Genomic DNA, 19,098 nt, shown 5'->3' with positions numbered 1-19,098 from the left:
CTTCTAGCAGTATGGGGTTACCAGTGGCATCTACATATGTTTCAAAGCTACCTAACCCTTCTAGCAGTATGGGGTTACCAGTGGCATCTACATATGTTTCAAAGCTACCTAACCCTTCTAGCAGTATGGGGTTACCAGTGGCATCTACATATGTTTCAAAGCTACCTAACCCTTCTAGCAGTATGGGGTTACCAGTGGCATCTACATATGTTTCAAAGCTACCTAACCCTTCTAGCAGTATGGGGTTACCAGTGGCATCTACATATGTTTCAAAGCTAACTAACCCTTCTAGCAGTATGGGGTTACCAGTGGCATCTACATATGTTTCAAAGCTACCTAACCCTTCTAGCAGTATGGGGTTACCAGTGGCATCTACATATGTTTCAAAGCTACCTAACCCTTCTAGCAGTATGGGGTTACCAGTGGCATCTACATATGTTTCAAAGCTATCTAACCCTTCTAGCAGTATGGGGTTACCAGTGGCATCTACATATGTTTCAAAGCTACCTAACCCTTCTAGAATCTTTAACAGTTCCACTTCATCACAGGTAAAACAACTTCTCCAGTTGTCTTTGACAGCAACATACATTCGGTATATGATTGACAGCAACCCGAACCCTTCTGGCACGTACATAGGGGGTCTTAGGTTAGTGTAGCCCACTCGAGGTAAAACAACGTGACGATTAGTCTTGACAATGTGAGCCTTCCACTGCAGGGTAATATGTCACGTCAAGTGGTGTACAACTCTACGACATAGAACTGTATTTATGCCTCTGTAAGTCATTGAGAACACATTAGCTTTTACAATAACGACCTGACCAAGAAGGAGCAATATAATTAACTACAACAAATTTGTTAGCTAAAGTGACATATACCGTTAACTACAATGGTCAAATGTCTTATTTTTTAACATTATTTTAACAGGACCATGGCCCAATACCAAATCCATCCCTAAGCCCTATTTCCAGCATTTGTGGAGATCTGAGAGGATTCGATTGTGAAATATGGTAATAGCTTCATCTTGCCCTATGATAGGCTAGGTTGAAGTGTCACCATATTGCTTATACCAATCAAATCCTCTCAGATCTCTACAAGCTGATGAAGGGCTGAGAGATGGATTTGGGATTGGGCCTGTGTTGTGTGGGTTGTCTTTAGGGGACACCCAGATGTCCTCTCTCTCTATCAGATGGTGCAAAGCCTCTTTTTAATGGGATGTTTATCCCAATAATAGCTATTTATCACCGTGTTGGGTGACGGGTGTTGAAATGAGGAAGTGCTGCTATAGTCCTACATTTGACTGGCTTCAGGTTTGTGTCATGCAACGGTCAAATAGAGTATGATGTATGTGACTATGATGTATGTGACTATGCTGTATGTGACTATGATGTATGTGAGTATGATGTATGTGACTATGATGTATGTGACTATGATGTATGTGAGTATGATGTATGTGACTATGATGTATGTGACTATGATGTATGTGACTATGATGTATGTGACTATGATGTATGTGACTATGATGTATGTGAGTATGATGTATGTGAGTATGATGTATGTGACTATGATGTATGTGAGTATGATGTATGTGAGTATGATGTATGTGAGTATGATGTATGTGAGTATGATGTATGTGACTATGATGTATGTGACTGATGTATGTGACTATGATGTATGTGACTGATATATGTGACTATGATGTATGTGACTATGATGTATGTGACTGATGTATGTGGTATGATGTATGTGACTATGATGTATGTGACTATGATGTATGTGACTATGATGTATGTGACTATGATGTATGTGACTATGATGTATGTGAGTATGATGTATGTGAGTATGATGTATGTGACTATGATGTATGTGAGTATGATGTATGTGACTATGATGTATGTGACTGATGTATGTGACTATGATGTATGTGACTGATATATGTGACTATGATGTATGTGACTATGATGTATGTGACTATGATGTATGTGGCTATGATGTATGTGACTGATATATGTGACTATGATGTATGTGACTGATGTATGTGAGTATGATGTATGTGACTATGATGTATGTGACTGATGTATGTGACTATGATGTATGTGACTGATGTATGTGACTATGATGTATGTGACTATGATGTATGTGACTATGATGTATGTGACTGATGTATGTGACTATGATGTATGTGACTATGATGTATGTGATGTGACTATGATGTATGTGACTATGATGTATGTGACTGATGATGTATGTGACTGATGTATGTGACTATGTATGATGTATGTGACTGATGTATGTGAGTATGATGTATGTGATGATGTATGATGTATGTGACTATGATGTATGTGACTATGATGTATGTGACTGATGTATGTGACTATGATGTATGTGACTGATGTATGTGAGTATGATGTATGTGACTATGATGTATGTGACTGATGTATGTGACTATGATGTATGTGACTGTATGATGTATGTGACTATGATGTATGTGACTGATGTATGTGAGTATGATGTATGTGACTGATGTATGTGATGTATGATGTATGTGACTATGTATGTGATGTGACTATGATGTATGTGACTATGATGTATGTGACTATGATGTATGTGACTGTATGATGATGTATGTGACTGATGTATGTGACTATGATGTATGTGACTGATGTATGTGACTATGATGTATGTGACTGATGTATGTGACTATGATGTATGTGACTGATGTATGTGACTATGATGTATGTGACTGATGTATGATATGATGTATGTGACTGATGTATGTGACTATGATGTATGTGACTATGATGTATGTGACTATGATGTATGTGACTATGATGTATGTGACTATGATGTATGTGAGTATGATGTATGTGACTATGATGTATGTGACTGATGATGTATGTGACTATGATGTATGTGACTATGATATGATGTATGTGACTGATGTATGTGACTATGATGTATGTGACTGATGTATGTGATGTATGATGTATGTGACTGATGTATGTGAGTATGATGTATGTGACTATGATGTATGTGACTATGATGTATGTGACTATGATGTATGTGACTGATGATGTATGTGACTGATGTATGTGAGTTATGATGTATGTGACTATGATGTATGTGACTATGATGTATGTGACTGATGTATGTGATGTGACTATGATGTATGTGACTGATGTATGTGAGTATGATGTGTATGTGACTATGATGTATGTGACTATGATGTATGTGACTATGATGTATGTGACTATGATGTATGTGACTATGATGTATGTGACTGATGTATGTGACTATGATGTATGTGACTATGATGTATGTGAGTATGATGTATGTGATGTATGTGACTATGATGTATGTGATGTGACTATGATGTATGTGACTATGATGTATGTGACTATGATGTATGTGACTATGATGTATGTGACTATGATGTATGTGACTATGATGTATGTGACTATGATGTATGTGACTATGATGTATGTGACTATGATGTATGTGACTATGATGTATGTGACTATGATGTATGTGACTATGATGTATGTGACTATGATGTATGTGACTGATGTATGTGACTATGATGTATGTGACTATGATGTATGTGACTATGATGTATGTGACTATGATGTATGTGACTATGATGTATGTGACTGATGTATGTGACTATGATGTATGTGACTATGATGTATGTGACTATGATGTATGTGACTGATGTATGTGAGTATGTGTGACTGATGATGTATATGATGATGTGACTATGATGTATGTGACTATGATGTATGTGACTGATGTATGTGACTATGATGTATGTGACTGATGTATGTGAGTATGATGTATGTGACTATGATGTATGTGACTATGATGTATGTGACTATGATGTATGTGAGTATGATGTATGTGACTATGTATGTGACTGATGTATGTGACTATGATGTATGTGACTATGATGTATGTGACTATGATGTATGTGACTATGATGTATGTGACTATGATGTATGTGACTATGATGTATGTGACTATGATGTATGTGAGTATGATGTATGTGACTATGATGTATGTGACTATGATGTATGTGACTATGATGTATGTGACTATGATGTATGTGACTATGATGTATGTGACTATGATGTATGTGACTATGATGTATGTGACTATGATGTATGTGACTGATGTATGTGACTATGATGTATGTGACTATGATGTATGTGACTATGATGTATGTGACTGATGTATGTGACTATGATGTATGTGACTGATGTATGTGACTATGATGTATGTGACTGATGTATGTGACTATGATGTATGTGACTGATGTATGTGACTATGATGTATGTGAGTATGATGTATGTGACTGATGTATGTGGTTATGATGTATGTGACTATGATGTATGTGACTGATGTATGTGACTATGATGTATGTGACTATGATGTATGTGACTATGATGTATGTGACTGATGTATGTGACTATGATGTATGTGACTGATGTATGTGAGTATGATGTATGTGACTATGATGTATGTGACTATGATGTATGTGACTATGATGGTTACTATGATGTATGTGACTATGATGTATGTGACTATGATGTATGTGACTGATGTATGTGACTATGATGTATGTGACTATGATGTATGTGACTGATGTATGTGACTATGATGTATGTGACTGATGTATGTGAGTATGATGTATGTGGTTATGATGTATGTGACTATGATTTATGTGACTATGATGTATGTGACTATGATGTATGTGACTATGATGTATGTGACTGATGTATGTGACTTATGTGACTGATGTATGTGATGTATGATGTATGTGACTATGATGTATGTGACTATGATGTATGTGACTATGATGTATGTGACTATGATGTATGATGACTATGATGTATGTGACTATGATGTATGTGACTGATGTATGTGGATGTATGATGTATGTGACTATGATGTATGTGACTGATGTATGTGATATGATGTATGTGACTATGATGTATGTGACTATGATGTATGTGACTATGATGTATGTGACTATGATGCATGTGACTGATGTATGTGACTGATGTATGTGACTATGATGTATGTGACTATGATGTATGTGACTATGATGTATGTGACTATGATGTATGTGACTATGATGTATGTGACTATGATGTATGTGACTATGATGTATGTGGTTATGATGTATGTGACTATGATGCATGATGAGTATGATGTATGTGACTATGATGTATGTGACTATGATGCATGTGACTATGATGTATGTGACTGATGTATGTGACTATGATGTATGTGGTTATGATGTATGTGACTATGATGTATGTGACTGATGTATGTGACTGATGTATGTGACTATGATGTATGTGACTGATGTATGTGACTGATGTATGTGACTATGATGTATGTGACTGATGTATGTGACTGATGTATGTGACTATGATGTATGTGACTGATGTATGTGGTTATGATGTATGTGACTGATTATGATGTACACTGTACTCACTCACTCACTCACTCACTCACACTCACTCACTCACTCACTCACTCACTCACTCACTCACTCACACACTCACACTCACACACACACACTCACTCACACTCACACACACACACACACACACACACACACACACACACACACACACACACACACACACACACACACACACACACACACACACACACACACACACACACACACACACACACACACACACACACACACACACACGTGTCTTGGTCTACAGTCGCACACGCAGTCATATTTTGGCTGAGTGGACAGTAGACTGACATCTCCAAGCAGACCATAGAATACTAGAACCATTGTTTCAGGAATATTCTAAGAATGACAAATATCCTGAGGATTCCGTCTGGGTCAGAACTGGGACTTAGAATAGCTGCAGGTTTTAAAATGGAATTCTACATCCATCCATTCAAGAACACAGAGTCACTACCCAGAATTGTCTATACATGCTGTTTGAATTCACAGCATACTACATATCAACCTGTCCAACACTTCTGAAAACAACAATCCTTTTCTAACACAAGATGACCAAACACAAACCAACGTAAAGTGAATAAAGAACAATATTTTTCTGCGAGTTTGAAGGCATTAACTACAGACCCCAACCAGACAGTATTTGCTTGCAATAATTAATAAGAATTAGTAATAATTATACATCAGTCTCGTGAACCAATGACAACCAATCCCACAACCCAGACCTTTCAATGATCAGCCTTACCTGGCTAGTGAGGGACTAGACACTGGAAAGAGACAGAGATGGGGAGAGTGAGGGATAGAGTGAGGGAGAAAGTGAAGGAGAAAAGAGACAGGGGCAGGAGTTGAGATAGGGTAAGAGAGGGGTGTCCACTATCAGTCTTATATATCACACACACACACACACACACACACACACACACACACACACACACACACACACACACACACACACACACACACACACACACACACACACACACACACACACACACACACACACACACTCACACTCACACACACACACACACACACACACACACACACACACACGCCTCTATCGTATTAGATGGTGTGTATAATGTTATTTATTTAGCATTTATTTTGGGAGAGTATGGGAGAGGGACAGGGGTTCAAGACATGACGTACTAACACTGCCCTAGGGTCCGATTACTTTCTCAACATTACTAACCAATCAACCACTACTATTAATAAAACATTTATTTGCTCTCCTCACTATCTACCTCACTATCTACCTCTCTACCTTTCTACCTCACTATCTACCTCTCTACCTCTCTCCCTCACTATCTACCTCTCTACCTTGCTGTCCTCACTATCTACCTCTCTACCTTTCTCCCGCACTATCTACCTCAATACCTTTCTCCTGCACTATCTACCTCAATATCTACCTCTCTACCTCAATATCTACCTCTCTCCCTCACTATCTACCTCTCTACCTTGCTACATCACTATCTACCTGTCTACCTTTCTACCTCACTATCTACCTCTCTACCTTTCTACCTCACTATGTACCTCTCTACCTCTCTATCTACCTCTCTCCCTCACTATCTACCTCTCTACCTCTCTCCCTCACTATCTACCTCACTCCCTCACTATCTACCTCCACCTCTCTCCCTCTCTATCTACCTCTCTTCCTCACTATCTACCTCACTCCCTCACTATCTACCTCTCTACCTCACTATGTACCGCTCTACCTCAATATCTACCTCACTATCTCCCTCTCTACCTTGCTACCTCACTATCTACCTCTCTACCTCTCTCCCTCACTATCTACCTCTCTACCTCACTATCTACCCCTCTACCTCTCTCCCTCACTATCTACCTCTCTCCCTCACTATCTACCTCCACCTCTCTCTATCTCCCTCTCTCCCTCACTATCTACCTCTCTACCTCTCTGCCTCACTCTACCTCTCTACCTCTCTCCCTCACTATCTACCTCTCTCCCTCACTATCTACCTCACTCCCTCACTATCTACCTCCACCTCTCTATCTAACTCTCTTCCTCACTATCTACCTCACTCCCTCACTATCTACCTCTACCTCACTATGTACCGCTCTACCTCAATATCTACCTCTCTACCTCACTATCTACCTCACTATGTACCTCTCTATCTACCTCTCTACCTCACTATGTACCGCTCTAACTCACTATCTACCTCTCTACCTCACTATGTACTGCTCTACCTCACTATCTACCTCTCTACCTCACTATCTACCTCTCTACCTCAATATCTACCTCTCTCCCTCACTATCTACCTCTTTACCTCACTATCTACCTCTCTCCCTCACTATCTACCTCTCTCCCTCACTATCTACCTCTCTACCTCTCTCCCTCACTATCTACCTATCTACCTCTCTCCCTCACTATCTACCTATCTACCTCTCTCCCTCACTCTACCTCTTTACCTCACTATCTACCTCTCTCCCTCACTATCTACCTCTCTCCCTCACTATCTACCTCTCTACCTCTCTCCCTCACTCTACCTCTACCTCTCTCCCTCACTCTCTACCTCTACCTCTCTCCCTCACTCTCTAACTCTCTCCCTCCTCTCTACCTCTCTACCTCACACTCTCTCTTTCTCTCCCCTCTCTCTCTCTCTCTCTCTCTCTCTCTCTCTCTCTCTCTCTCTCTCTCTCTCCCCCTTCTCTCTCTTTCGCTCAAGGGTTCCACATTCTTCGGTTCTGCTGGCGGCTAGCTGAATTTGGCTAGGTGACCCGAATGAGTGTGATCGCATACTCCTTCAAAATAGTCTGATTTAAAATAGTCTGATAGTCTTTAAAATAGTCTGATAGTCTGATAACTCAAGAAATCTAGTAATCAAATAAAATACAGCTGACCTTGGTAGCCTGTTTCTGCAGTCTGCTTGGTAGCCTGTTTCTACAGTCTGCTTGGTAGCCTGTTTCTGCAGTCTTCTTAGTAGCCTGTTTCTACAGTCTGGTTCTTAGACAGTTTCTGCAGTCTGCTTGATAACCTGTTTCTGCAGTCTGCTTGATAACCTGTTTCTACAGTCTGCTTGGTAGCCTGTTTCTGCAATCTTCTTGGTAGCCTGTTTCTACAGTCTGCTTGGTAGCCTGTTTCTGCAGTCTGCTTGGTAGCCTGTTTCTGCAATCTTCTTGGTAGCCTGTTTCTGCAATCTTCTTGGTAGCCTGTTTCTGCAGTCTGCTTGGTAGCCTGTTTCTACACCCTCTCTGCCTAGCTGGAAGGAACTGATATAAAATGTATATAAATGGTTTATTTACATAATATATACACTACCGTTCAAAAGTTTGGGGTCATTTAGACATGTCCTTGTTTTTTTTCATCTCCCTCTCTACCTGTCTCCTTCATCTCCCCCTGTCAATCTGTATCTCTCTCTACCTCTCTCCTTCATCTCCCCCTGTCAATCTGTATCTCTCTCTACCTGTCTCCTTCATCTCCCCCTGTCAATCTGTATCTCTCTCTACCTCTCTCCTTCATCTCCCCCTGTCAATCTGTATCTCTCTCTACCTCTCTCCTTTATCTCCCCCTGTCAATCTGTATCTCTCTCTACCTCTCTCCTTTATCTCCCCCTGTCAATCTGTATCTCTCTCTACCTCTCTCCTTCATCTCCCCCTGTCATTCTGTATCTCTCTCTACCTCTCTCCTTTATCTCCCCCAATCTGTCAATCTGTATCTGTATCTCTCTCTACCTCTCTCCTTCATCTCCCCCATTCTGTATCTCCTGTCAATCTGTATCTCTCTCTACCTCTCTCCTTTATATCTCCCTTCATCTCCGTCTGTCAATCTGTATCTCTCTCTACCTCTCTCCTTCATCTCCCCCTGTCAATCTATATATCTCTCTACCTCTCTCCTTTATCTCCCCATGTCAATCTGTATCTCTCTCTACCTCTCTCCTTTATCTGTCCATCTCCCTCTGTTAATCTGTATCTCTCTCTACCTCTCTCCTTCATCTCCCCCTGTCAATCTATATCTCTCTCTACCTCTCTCCTTTATCTCCCCATGTCAATCTGTATCTCTCTCTACCTCTCTCCTTTATCTCCCCATGTCAATCTGTATCTCTCTCTACCTCTCTCCTTTATCTCCCCATGTCAATCTGTATCTCTCTCTACCTCTCTCCTTTATCTCCCCATGTCAATCTGTATCTCTCTCTACCTCTCTCCTTCATCTCCCCCTGTCAATCTGTATCTCTCTCTACCTCTCTCCTTTATCTCTCCCTTCATCTCCCTCTGTAAATCTGTATCTCTCTCCCCATCTCCCCCTATCAATCTGTATCTCTCTATCCTTTATCTCTCCCTCAATCTCTTTAAAAGGCTCCCCCTCTCTCTCACTTCCCCTCATCCCTTGCTTCGTCCTTCTCATCTTCCTCAGACTATATTTATCAGTCTTTCTTGCCAGCTGCTAGCAACCAAGGCCAGCAGAGCTAGATCCATCTCTCTGTGGCTGCTCACTGTCAAAGGTGTGTATGTGTGTGTAATATCCCAGACATACTCGCTATGACACAAAGAGAGTAAAAATCCTGGGCCACAGCTGTCTGTCTGTCTCTCTCCCCACCTCTCTCCCTCTTCATATTGGTTGACCTCCCCTGTTCCTCCTGTTTTGTTCTCTCTGTTTCCCTCCCTCCCTGACTCCCCAATTCCTTCTCTCTGTTTCCCTCCCTCCCTGTCTCCGCCATTCCTTCTCTCGGTTTCCCTCCCTCCCTGTCTCCCCCATTCTTTCTCTCTGTTTCCCTCCCTCCCTAGTCTCCCCCATTCCTTCTCTCTGTTTCCCTCCCTCCCTGTCTCCCCCATTCCTTCTCTCTGTTTCCTCCCTCCCTGACTCCCCCATTCCTTCTCTTTCTGTTTCCCCCAATCCTCCCTGTTTCTCCCCCATTCCTTCTCTCTGTTTCCTCCCTCCCTGACTCCCCCATTCCTTCTCCCTCTCCCTGTTCCCCCATCCTTCTCCCTCCCTCCCTGTCTCCCCCATTCCTTCTCTCTGTTTCCCTCCCTCCCTGTCTCCCCCATTCCTTCTCTCTGTTTCCCTCCCTCCCTGTCTCCCCCATTCCTTCTCTCTGTTTCCCTCCCTCCCTGTCTCCCCCATTCCTTCTCTCTGTTTCCCTCCCTCCTGTCTCCCCCATTCCTTCTCTCTGTCTCCCCCCTGTCTCCCCCATTCCTTCTCTCTGTTTCCCTCCCTCCCTGTCTCCCCATTCCTTCTCTCTGTTTCCTCCCTCCCTGACTCCCCCATTCCTTCTCTGTTTCCCTCCCTCCCTGACTCCCCATTCCTTCTCTCGGTATCCCTCCCTCCCTGACTCCCCATTCCTTCTCTCTGTTTCCCTCCCTCCCTGTCTCCCCATTCCTTCTCTCTGTTTCCTCCCTCCCTGACTCCACCATTCCTTCTCTCTGTTTCCTCCCTCCCTGACTCCCCCATTCCTTCTCTCTGTTTCCCTCCCTCCCTGACTCCCCATTCCTTCTCTCTGTTTCCCTCCCTCCCTGTCTCCCCATTCCTTCTCTCTGTTTCCTCCCTCCCTGACTCCCCCATTCCTTCTCTCTGTTTCCCTCCCTCCCTGTCTCCCCCATTCATTCTCTCTGTTTCCCTCCCTCCCTGACTCCCCATTCCTTCTCTCTGTTCATCATGCTGTTTCCCCATCTATTGCATTACCCTGCATCAGCACTTTCCTGAAGTATGGACATGCTACAGAGAGGGGAAAGGGAGAGAGAGAGGGAGGCAGAAAGCGGGAAATGGAGAGAGAGGGGAGGCAGAGAGAGAGAGGCGGAGAGGGGGAAATGGAGAGAGAGAGGAGGCAGAGAGGGGAAATGGAGAGAGAGAGAGGCGGAGAGGGAAATGGAGAGAGAGAGGGAGAGAGAGGGGGAAATGGAGAGAGAGAGAGCGGAGAGGGGGAAATGGAGAGAGAGGCGAGAGAGGGGGAAATGGAGAGAGAGAGGCAGAGAGAAATGGAGAGAGAGGGAGGCAGAGAGGGAGGCAGAGAAGTGGGAGAAATGGAGAGAGAGGGGAGGCAGAGAGGGGGAAATGGAGAGAGAGAGGGAGGCAGAGAGGGAAATGGAGAGAGAGAGGGAGGCAGAGAGGGAGGCAGAGAGGGAGACAGAGAGGGAGGCAGAGGGGGGGAAATGGAGAGAGAGAGGGAGGCAAAGAGGAGACAGAGGGGAGACAGAGAGAGAGGCAGAAATGGAGGCAGAGGGGAGGCAGAGAGGGAGGCAGAGGGAGGCAGAGAGGAGGCAGAGAGGGGAAATGGAAACAGCAACGTAAGTCTGTCTGTGTTAAATAAGGAGACGACGGACCAACGGAAGGATAGAGGGTTAATCAAGGGCAAGGCAGAGACAGAAAGACAGATGAAAAGACTCTTCTAGAGAGAGAGAAGTGAAAGCAGCTCAGTTTTAAATAGTCCATGTGCTTTTCAGCAGCAGGTGGAGCGTTTACACCCCATGACAGGTGAGATATGAGTTACAACTCAGTGTGTATATTGTGAGCGTGTCTGAGGCCCTGTGGTTTCATGTCTTAGTGGACATGTCTGGATTACAATACCAAGCCAAAGCAAATAACATGCCATACACAGTCTATCTAGCAGGGAACACTCGACCGACACGCATGGCCCTCGATGTTGAAACTCCGTTACCTTGGTAACATGGAGACCTCGAGAGGGGATGAAGGGAAGAAGAAAGGAGAGAGAGAGATCTTGAAGTACAGTATGAGATGGATGTAGCCTACATGGACTGACTGACACACACAGGCTTTTCTGGTGTTGCATACTATGTTTAGTATGGGCCCTAAAATCCATACTTCATCATCACATAACACCATCTACAAAGGAGTTAGAAAAGGTCTAGTTAGAACTGTACACTCAGAGAAAAAGGGTTCCAAGAGAGTTCTTTGGCAGCACCTTTTGGAACCAAAAAGGGTTATCCTTTCCACAAAAGAGTTCTACCTGGAGCCAAAAGAGTTCTACCTGGAGCCAAAATGAGTTCTACCTGGAGCCAAAATGGTTCTACCTGGAACCAAAATGGTTCTACCTGGAACCAAAATGGTTCTACCTGGAACCAAAATGGTTCTACCTGGAACCAAAATGGTTCTACCTGGAACCAAAACGGGTTGATTAATAGGGTTCTCCTATTAAGGTTCTACATATCACCTTTATTTCTAAGAGTTTAACACATGCTGGGACATAATCTATCTTCACCTCTTAGGTTTTACATTATAACATGCTGGGACATAATCTATCTTCACCTCTTAGGTTTGACCTTTTATGTTCTTCTGTAGTAGAATATATTTAGGGATGATTCCATGGGGCCTCCCTTCTCTGCTTCTCTGGGTGTGAAGTAACAGTGAATCCCAGCAAAATGTTCTCACTTCTCTGCTTCTCTGGGTGTGAAGTAATAGTGAATCCCGGCAAAATGTTCTCACTTCTCTGCTTCTCTGGGTGTGAAGTAACAGTGAATCCCGGCAAAATGTTCTCACTTCTCTGCTTCTCTGGGTGTGAAGTAATAGTGAATCCCGGCAAAATGTTCTCACTTCTCTGCTTCTCTGGGTGTGAAGTAATAGTGAATCCCGGCAAAATGTTCTCACTTCTTCTCTCTGCTTCTCTGGGTGTGAAGTAATAGTGAATCCCGGCAAAATGTTCTCACTTCTCTTCTTCTCTCTGGGTGTGAAGTAATAGTGAATCCCGGCAAAATGTTCTCACTTCTCTGCTTCTCTGGGTGTGAAGTAACAGTGAATCCCGGCAAAATGTTCTCACTTCTCTGCTTCTCTGGTGTGAAGTAATAGTGAATCCCGGCAAAATGTTCTCACTTCTCTGCTTCTCTGGGTGTGAAGTAATAGTGAATCCCGGCAAAATGTTCTCACTTCTCTGCTTCTCTGGGTGTGAAGTAACAGTGAATCCCGGCAAATGTTCTCACTTCTCTGCTTCTCTGGTGTGAAGTAATAGTGAATCCCGGCAAAATGTTCTCACTTCTCTTCTTCTCTGGGTGTGAAGTAATAGTGAATCCCGGCAAAATGTTCTCACTTCTCTGCTTCTCTGGGTGTGAAGTAACAGTGAATCCCGGCAAAATGTTCTCACTTCTCTTCTTCTCTGGGTGTGAAGTAATAGTGAATCCCGGCAAAATGTTCTCACTTCTCTGCTTCTCTGGTGTGAAGTAATAGTGAATCCCGGCAAAATGTTCTCACTTCTCTGCTTCTCTGGGTGTGAAGTAATAGTGAATCCCGGCAAAATGTTCTCACTTCTCTGCTTCTCTGGGTGTGAAGTAATAGTGAATCCCGGCAAAATGTTCTCACTTCTCTTCTTCTCTGGGTGTGAAGTAACAGTGGTGTGAAATAGTGAATCCGGCAAAATGTTCTCACTTCTCTGCTTCTCTGGTGTGAAGTAATAGTGAATCCCGGCAAAAATGTTCTCACTTCTCTGCTTCTCTGGGTGTGAAGTAACAGTGAATCCCGGCAAACTTCTCTGTTCTCAAGTAATAGTCTGCTTCTCTGGTGTGAAGTACACAGTGAATCGGCAAAATGTTCTCAAAATTCTCTGGATGTCTCAAGCTTCAGCAAAATGTTTCTGCTTCTTCTCTGGGTGTGTCCAAATACATAATAGTGAATCCCGGCAAAATGTTCTCACTTCTCTGCTTCTCTGGTGTGAAGTAATAGTGAATCCCGGCAAAATGTTCTCACTTCTCTGCTTCTCTGGTGTGAAGTAATAGTGAATCCGGCAAAATGTTCTCACTTCTCTGCTTCTCTGGTGTGAAGTAATATTGAATCGGCAAAAATGTTCTCCCTTCTCTGCTTCTCCCTGGTGTGAAGTAATAGTGAATCCGGCAAATGTTCTCACTTCTCTGCTTCTCTGGTGTGTTCTCAGTAATAGTGAATCCCGGCAAAATGTCTCACTTCTCTGCTTCTCTGGTGTGGTGGACCATTCCTCTAATAAGTAATGAATCCCGGCAAAATGTTCTCACTTCTCTGCTTCTCTGGTGTGAATTTTGTTCTGGCACTTCTCTGCTTCTCTGGTGTGATAATAGTGAACTTCCAACATTTTCCACTGCTTACACATAATAATCTGAATGGCAAATGTTCTCACTTCTCTCTGCTTCTCTGGTGTAAAAATGATTATTTAAAATGTTCTCACTTCTCCTTCACTCACTGATTGACGCACTCAATCGCCGTGCACGGACTCACTTCTCTGCTTCTCTGGTGTCCTTAATAGTTTCGGCATTCATGTGTACACTTCTCTGCTTCTCTCACAAGACCAAAATGTTCTGATGTGACCTTGGTGTTAATCCCGGCACTTGGATCACTTCTCTGCTTTTCAGCCAAGTAATAGTCTCCCCAAAATGTTCTCTTTCTCTTCTCTGGTGTTCACCAGTGGTCCAAATACATATCTACATCTTCTTCTCTGGTGACTTTGACCCACCACTCACACACTCGGTTTCAAATTGTCTGTGTAGTCAGTTGGCCACACAGTGTGTGAGAATATATAGAGGGAATCGATATGTCCTCCCATCTCTTTCTCTGCCCAGATCATCTGGCCCCATCTCTATATGCATCCCTCATACACTTTCCCCACTCTTTCTCTCTCTTTGCACAAGCTCTCATTCTCCCATCTGAGTGTACAAACATTGGAACCCAAGTTAGGGATGCTGTGTCCCTCTTCCTTCACCACTTGTGTCCAAATACATATCTCATTTCATCATGTTTTTACTCTGCTCTGTCCCCAGTTCTCATTGTTCTCTGGATCTCTTTTTGGGTGGTGGACCATTCCTGATACACCTCTCTCTGTTGAGCCTGAAAAATCCCCAGCTCTCTTGTCAGGATTCTTGACACAAACCACTGCGTTTCTCCACTCACTCTCACCCCCCATCTTTCTTCTTTCAAAGGCACTTCAATATTTGGTCTTGCCCATAATCACTCTGAATGGCACACATACACCAACCCTTGTCTCTTTGACTCAGGAAAAAAAATGATTATTTAACATGTCTCTTCTCCTTCATCTACACTGATTGAAGTGGATTTAATGAAACCCAGGGATCCTAACTTCCCCTGGTGTGTATCTGTTTTGTACATTCAGTGTACACTGCTGACTGTTCCCTCTACAAGATGCCTGAATAACTGATGTAGATATGAAGTTAGGAGATGGACATCCCCCTTCCTCCTCTCTTCCCCCTCTTTCTCCCCTCCAACTCTCCCCATCTCTCTCACCCCCTTCTCTTTCTCCCCATCTCTCTTTCCCCCCTCTCCCCCCCTCTCTCTTTCCCCTCCCTCTTCCTCCCTCCTCTCTCTCTTTCCCCCTCTCTCTCCCCATCTCTTCCTCCCCCTCTCTCTTTCCCCCTCTCTCTTTCTCCCCATCCTCTCCCCTTCTCTCCCTCCTCTCTCTTCTCCCCTCTCTCATTCTCCCCATCTCTTCCTCCTCCTCTCTTTCCCCCTCTCTCTTTCTCTGCTCTCTCTTTCCCCCTCTCATTCTCCCATCTCTTTCCTCCCTCCTCTCTCTTCCCCCTCTCTCTCTCTCCCCTCCCTCTTCCTCCCTCCTCTTTCCCCTCTCTCTTCCCCATCTCTCTTCCTCCCTCCTCTCTCTTTCTCCCTCTCTCTTTCCCCCTCTCTCATTCTCCCCATCTCTCTTCCTCCCTCCTCTCTCTCCCCCTCCCTCTCTCTCCCCCTCCCCTTCCCCTCCCTCCTCTCCTTTCCCCCTCCTCTCCCCATCTCTTTCCTCCCTCTCTCTTTTCCCCATCTCTCTTCCTCCCTCTCTCCCCCTCTCTCTCTCCCCTCTCTCTTCCCCCATCTCTCTTCCCTCCCTCCTCTCTCTTCCCCCCCCCTCTCTCCCCCTCTCTCTCTCTTTCCCCCTCTCTCTCCCCATCTCTCTTCCTCCCTCCTCTCTCTTTCCCCCCCTCTCTCTCCCCTCTCTCTTTCCTCCTCTTCCTCTCTCTTTCCCCCTCTCTTTCCCCATCTCTCTTCCTCCCTCCTCTCTCATTCCCCCTCTCTCCCCCTCTCTCCCTCCCTCTCTTTCCTCCCCCCTCTCTCTCCCCCTCCCTCTTCCTCCCTCCTCTCTCTTTCCCCCTCTCTCTTTCCCCCCTCTCTCTCCCTCCTCTCTCTTCCTCCCTCCTCTCTCTTTCCCCCTCTCTCTTCCCCCCTCTCATCTCTTCCCCCTCTCTTCTCCCCATCTCTCTTCCTCCCTCCCCCCTCTCTCCTCCCCATCTCTCTTTCTCCCATATCTCTCCCCCTCTCTCTCTCTCTCTCATTCTCCCCATCTCTCTTTCCCCCCTCTCTCTCTTCCCCCTCTCCTCACTCTCTTCCTCCTCCTCTCTCTTTCTCCCTCTCTCTCTTCCCCCCTCTCTCCTCCCTCCTCTCTCTTTCCCCCCTCCCTCTCTCTCTCTTCCCCCTTTACTCTCTCTCTTCTCTCTTCCTCCCTCCTCTCTCTTCCCCCTCTCTCTCTTTCCCCTCCCTCTCTCTTTCTCCTCTCTCTCTCTACCCTTCTCTCTCTCCCCATCTTCTTCCTCCCCCTCTCTCTCCCTCCCTCTCTCTCTCCTCTCTTCCTCCCTCTGCTCTCTTCCATCCCTCTCTCTCCCCTGTATCTCTTTCTCCCTCCTCTCTTTCTCCCCATCTCTCTTCCTCCCTCTCTCCCCCTCTCTCTCTCTCTCTCTTCTCCCCATTCTCTTCCCCCTCCTCTCTTCTTCCCTGCTCTCTTCTCTCTCTTCCTCCTCCTCTCTCTTCTACCTTTACTCTCTTCTCCCCTGCTCTCTTCTTTCTCTCTTCCCCTTTACTCTCTCTTCTACCCTTTACTCTCTTTCCCCCTCTTCTTCCCCTTTACTGCTCTCTTCTACCCTGTTCTCTTCTACCCTTTACCCTGCTCTCTTTCCCCCTGCTCTCTTCTACCCTGTACTCTCTTTCTACCCTTTCTCTCTTCTCCCCTTTACCGCTCTCTTCTACCCCTCTGCTCTTACCCTGTTCTCTCTTTACCCTGTACTGCTCTCTTCTACCCTCCTCTACCTCCTGCTCTCTTCTCCCCTGTCTGCTCCCTTTCTACTCTCTTCCCCTTACTGCTCTCTTCTCCCCATCTCTCTTCTACCCTGTACTGCTTTCTTCCCCTCCTCTCTTTACCCTGTACTCTTTCTCCCTCCTCTCTCTTCTACCCTGTACTGCTCTTTCTACCCTACTCTCTTCCTCCCACTCTCTTCTACCCTGTACTGCTCTCTTCTACCCTGTACTGCTCTCTTTCCCCCTCTTTCTCCCCCTCTTTCTCTTCCCCTGTACTCTCTCTTCTACCCTTTACCCTTTACCCTTTACTGCTCTCTTCTACCCTGTACTGCCTCTCTTTCTACCCTTTACTGTTCTCTCTTCTACCCTGTACTGCTCTCTTCTACCCTGTACTGTTCTCTTCTACCTTTACCGCTCTCTTCTACCCTGTACTGCTCTCTTTACCCTGTACCGTACTGCTCTCTTCTACCCTGTACTGCTCTCTTCTACCCTGTACTGCTCTCTTCTACCCTGCTGCTCTCTTCTACCCTGTACTGCTCTCTTCTACCCTGTACTGCTCTCTTCTACCCTGTACTGCTCTCTTCTACCCTGTACTGCTCTCTTCTTCTACCCTGTACTGCTCTCTTCTACCCTGTACTGCTCTCTTCTACCCTGTACTGCTCTCTTCTACCCTGCTGCTCTCTTCTCCCTGTACCCTCTTCTGTACTTCTCTACCCTTTACTGCTCTCTTCTACCTGTACTGCTCTCTTCTACCCTGCCTGTTCTCTTCTACCCTGTACTGCTCTCTTCTACCTGTACTGCTCTCTTCTACCCTTTGCCTCTCTTCTACCCTGTACTGCTCTCTTCTACCCTGTACTGCTCTCTTCTACCCTGTACTGCTCTCTTCTACCCTGTACTGCTCTCTTCTACCCTTTACTGCTCTCTTCTACCCTGTACTGCTCTCTTCTACCCTTTACTGCTCTCTTCTACCCTGTACTGCTCTCTTCTACCCTGTACTGCTCTCTCTTCTACCCTGTACTGCTCTTTTCTACCCTGTACTGTTCTCTTCTACCTTTACTGCTCTCTTCTACCCTGTACTGCTCTTTTCTACCCTGTACTGCTCTTTTCTACCCTGTACTGTTCTCTTCTACCCTGTACTGCTCTCTTCTACCCTGTACTGATCTCTTCTCTGACATCTAGTGAAAAGGAATCGACTACATGTTACAACTGGGGGCCAAAGGCCTCAGATTAGATGGTGTCTTCAACGGATCCTTCCCTTATTATGAGGGCAGATTGAAGAACAGGTGCTGAGGCCAAGCATTCTATCTGCAGACAACAGAAGACATACAACATACATGGTCCATTTATCAATTAGTGGCTATTTTACTCTGCCAGTTGCATGATTGTACAATGCCTGATGTTGCCAGTTGCATTGTAATTGACATACTTTTCAAGCTTGAACGAACCCACACAGTAGTCGAGAGAGCAATAGTGAGAGAGGAGATATATGTGTGTGCGTTTTAACCTATTTTAACCTAGCAAGTTTACATCTGCATCTGCATTTTATTTGATTCTCTGTTAAGAGGCTCGAGAACAACAAGACACCGTTTCCCTCCCCATCCACCTCAGCAAACTTCAGAAACGGGCGCTGCGTGTAGCCTAATCATTTTGGGGAACTTGATTTTGGCTTCCT

The 19,098-nt window shown here is 44.6% G+C and overlaps 1 protein-coding gene across 1 annotated transcript in view; it reads right to left on the bottom strand.

The window, feature by feature from the left end:
• The window catches only part of LOC124023135 (parvalbumin alpha-like), a 15,212-nt gene extending 8,872 nt beyond the window's left edge, over nucleotides 1–6,340 (bottom strand). Inside the window, 1 exon segment of the mRNA XM_046337666.1 lies at nucleotides 6,237–6,340. The gene's annotated coding sequence lies outside the window, so the exon portion shown is untranslated.
• Nucleotides 6,341–19,098: the final 12,758 nt, after the last annotated feature.

Source organism: Oncorhynchus gorbuscha, unplaced genomic scaffold (assembly GCF_021184085.1).
Source record: "Oncorhynchus gorbuscha isolate QuinsamMale2020 ecotype Even-year unplaced genomic scaffold, OgorEven_v1.0 Un_scaffold_1497, whole genome shotgun sequence".
Taxonomy (NCBI): Eukaryota; Metazoa; Chordata; class Actinopteri; order Salmoniformes; family Salmonidae; genus Oncorhynchus; species Oncorhynchus gorbuscha.
Note: the sequence above shows the minus strand (reverse complement) of the source record. Positions and strands in the feature narration are given on the sequence as shown.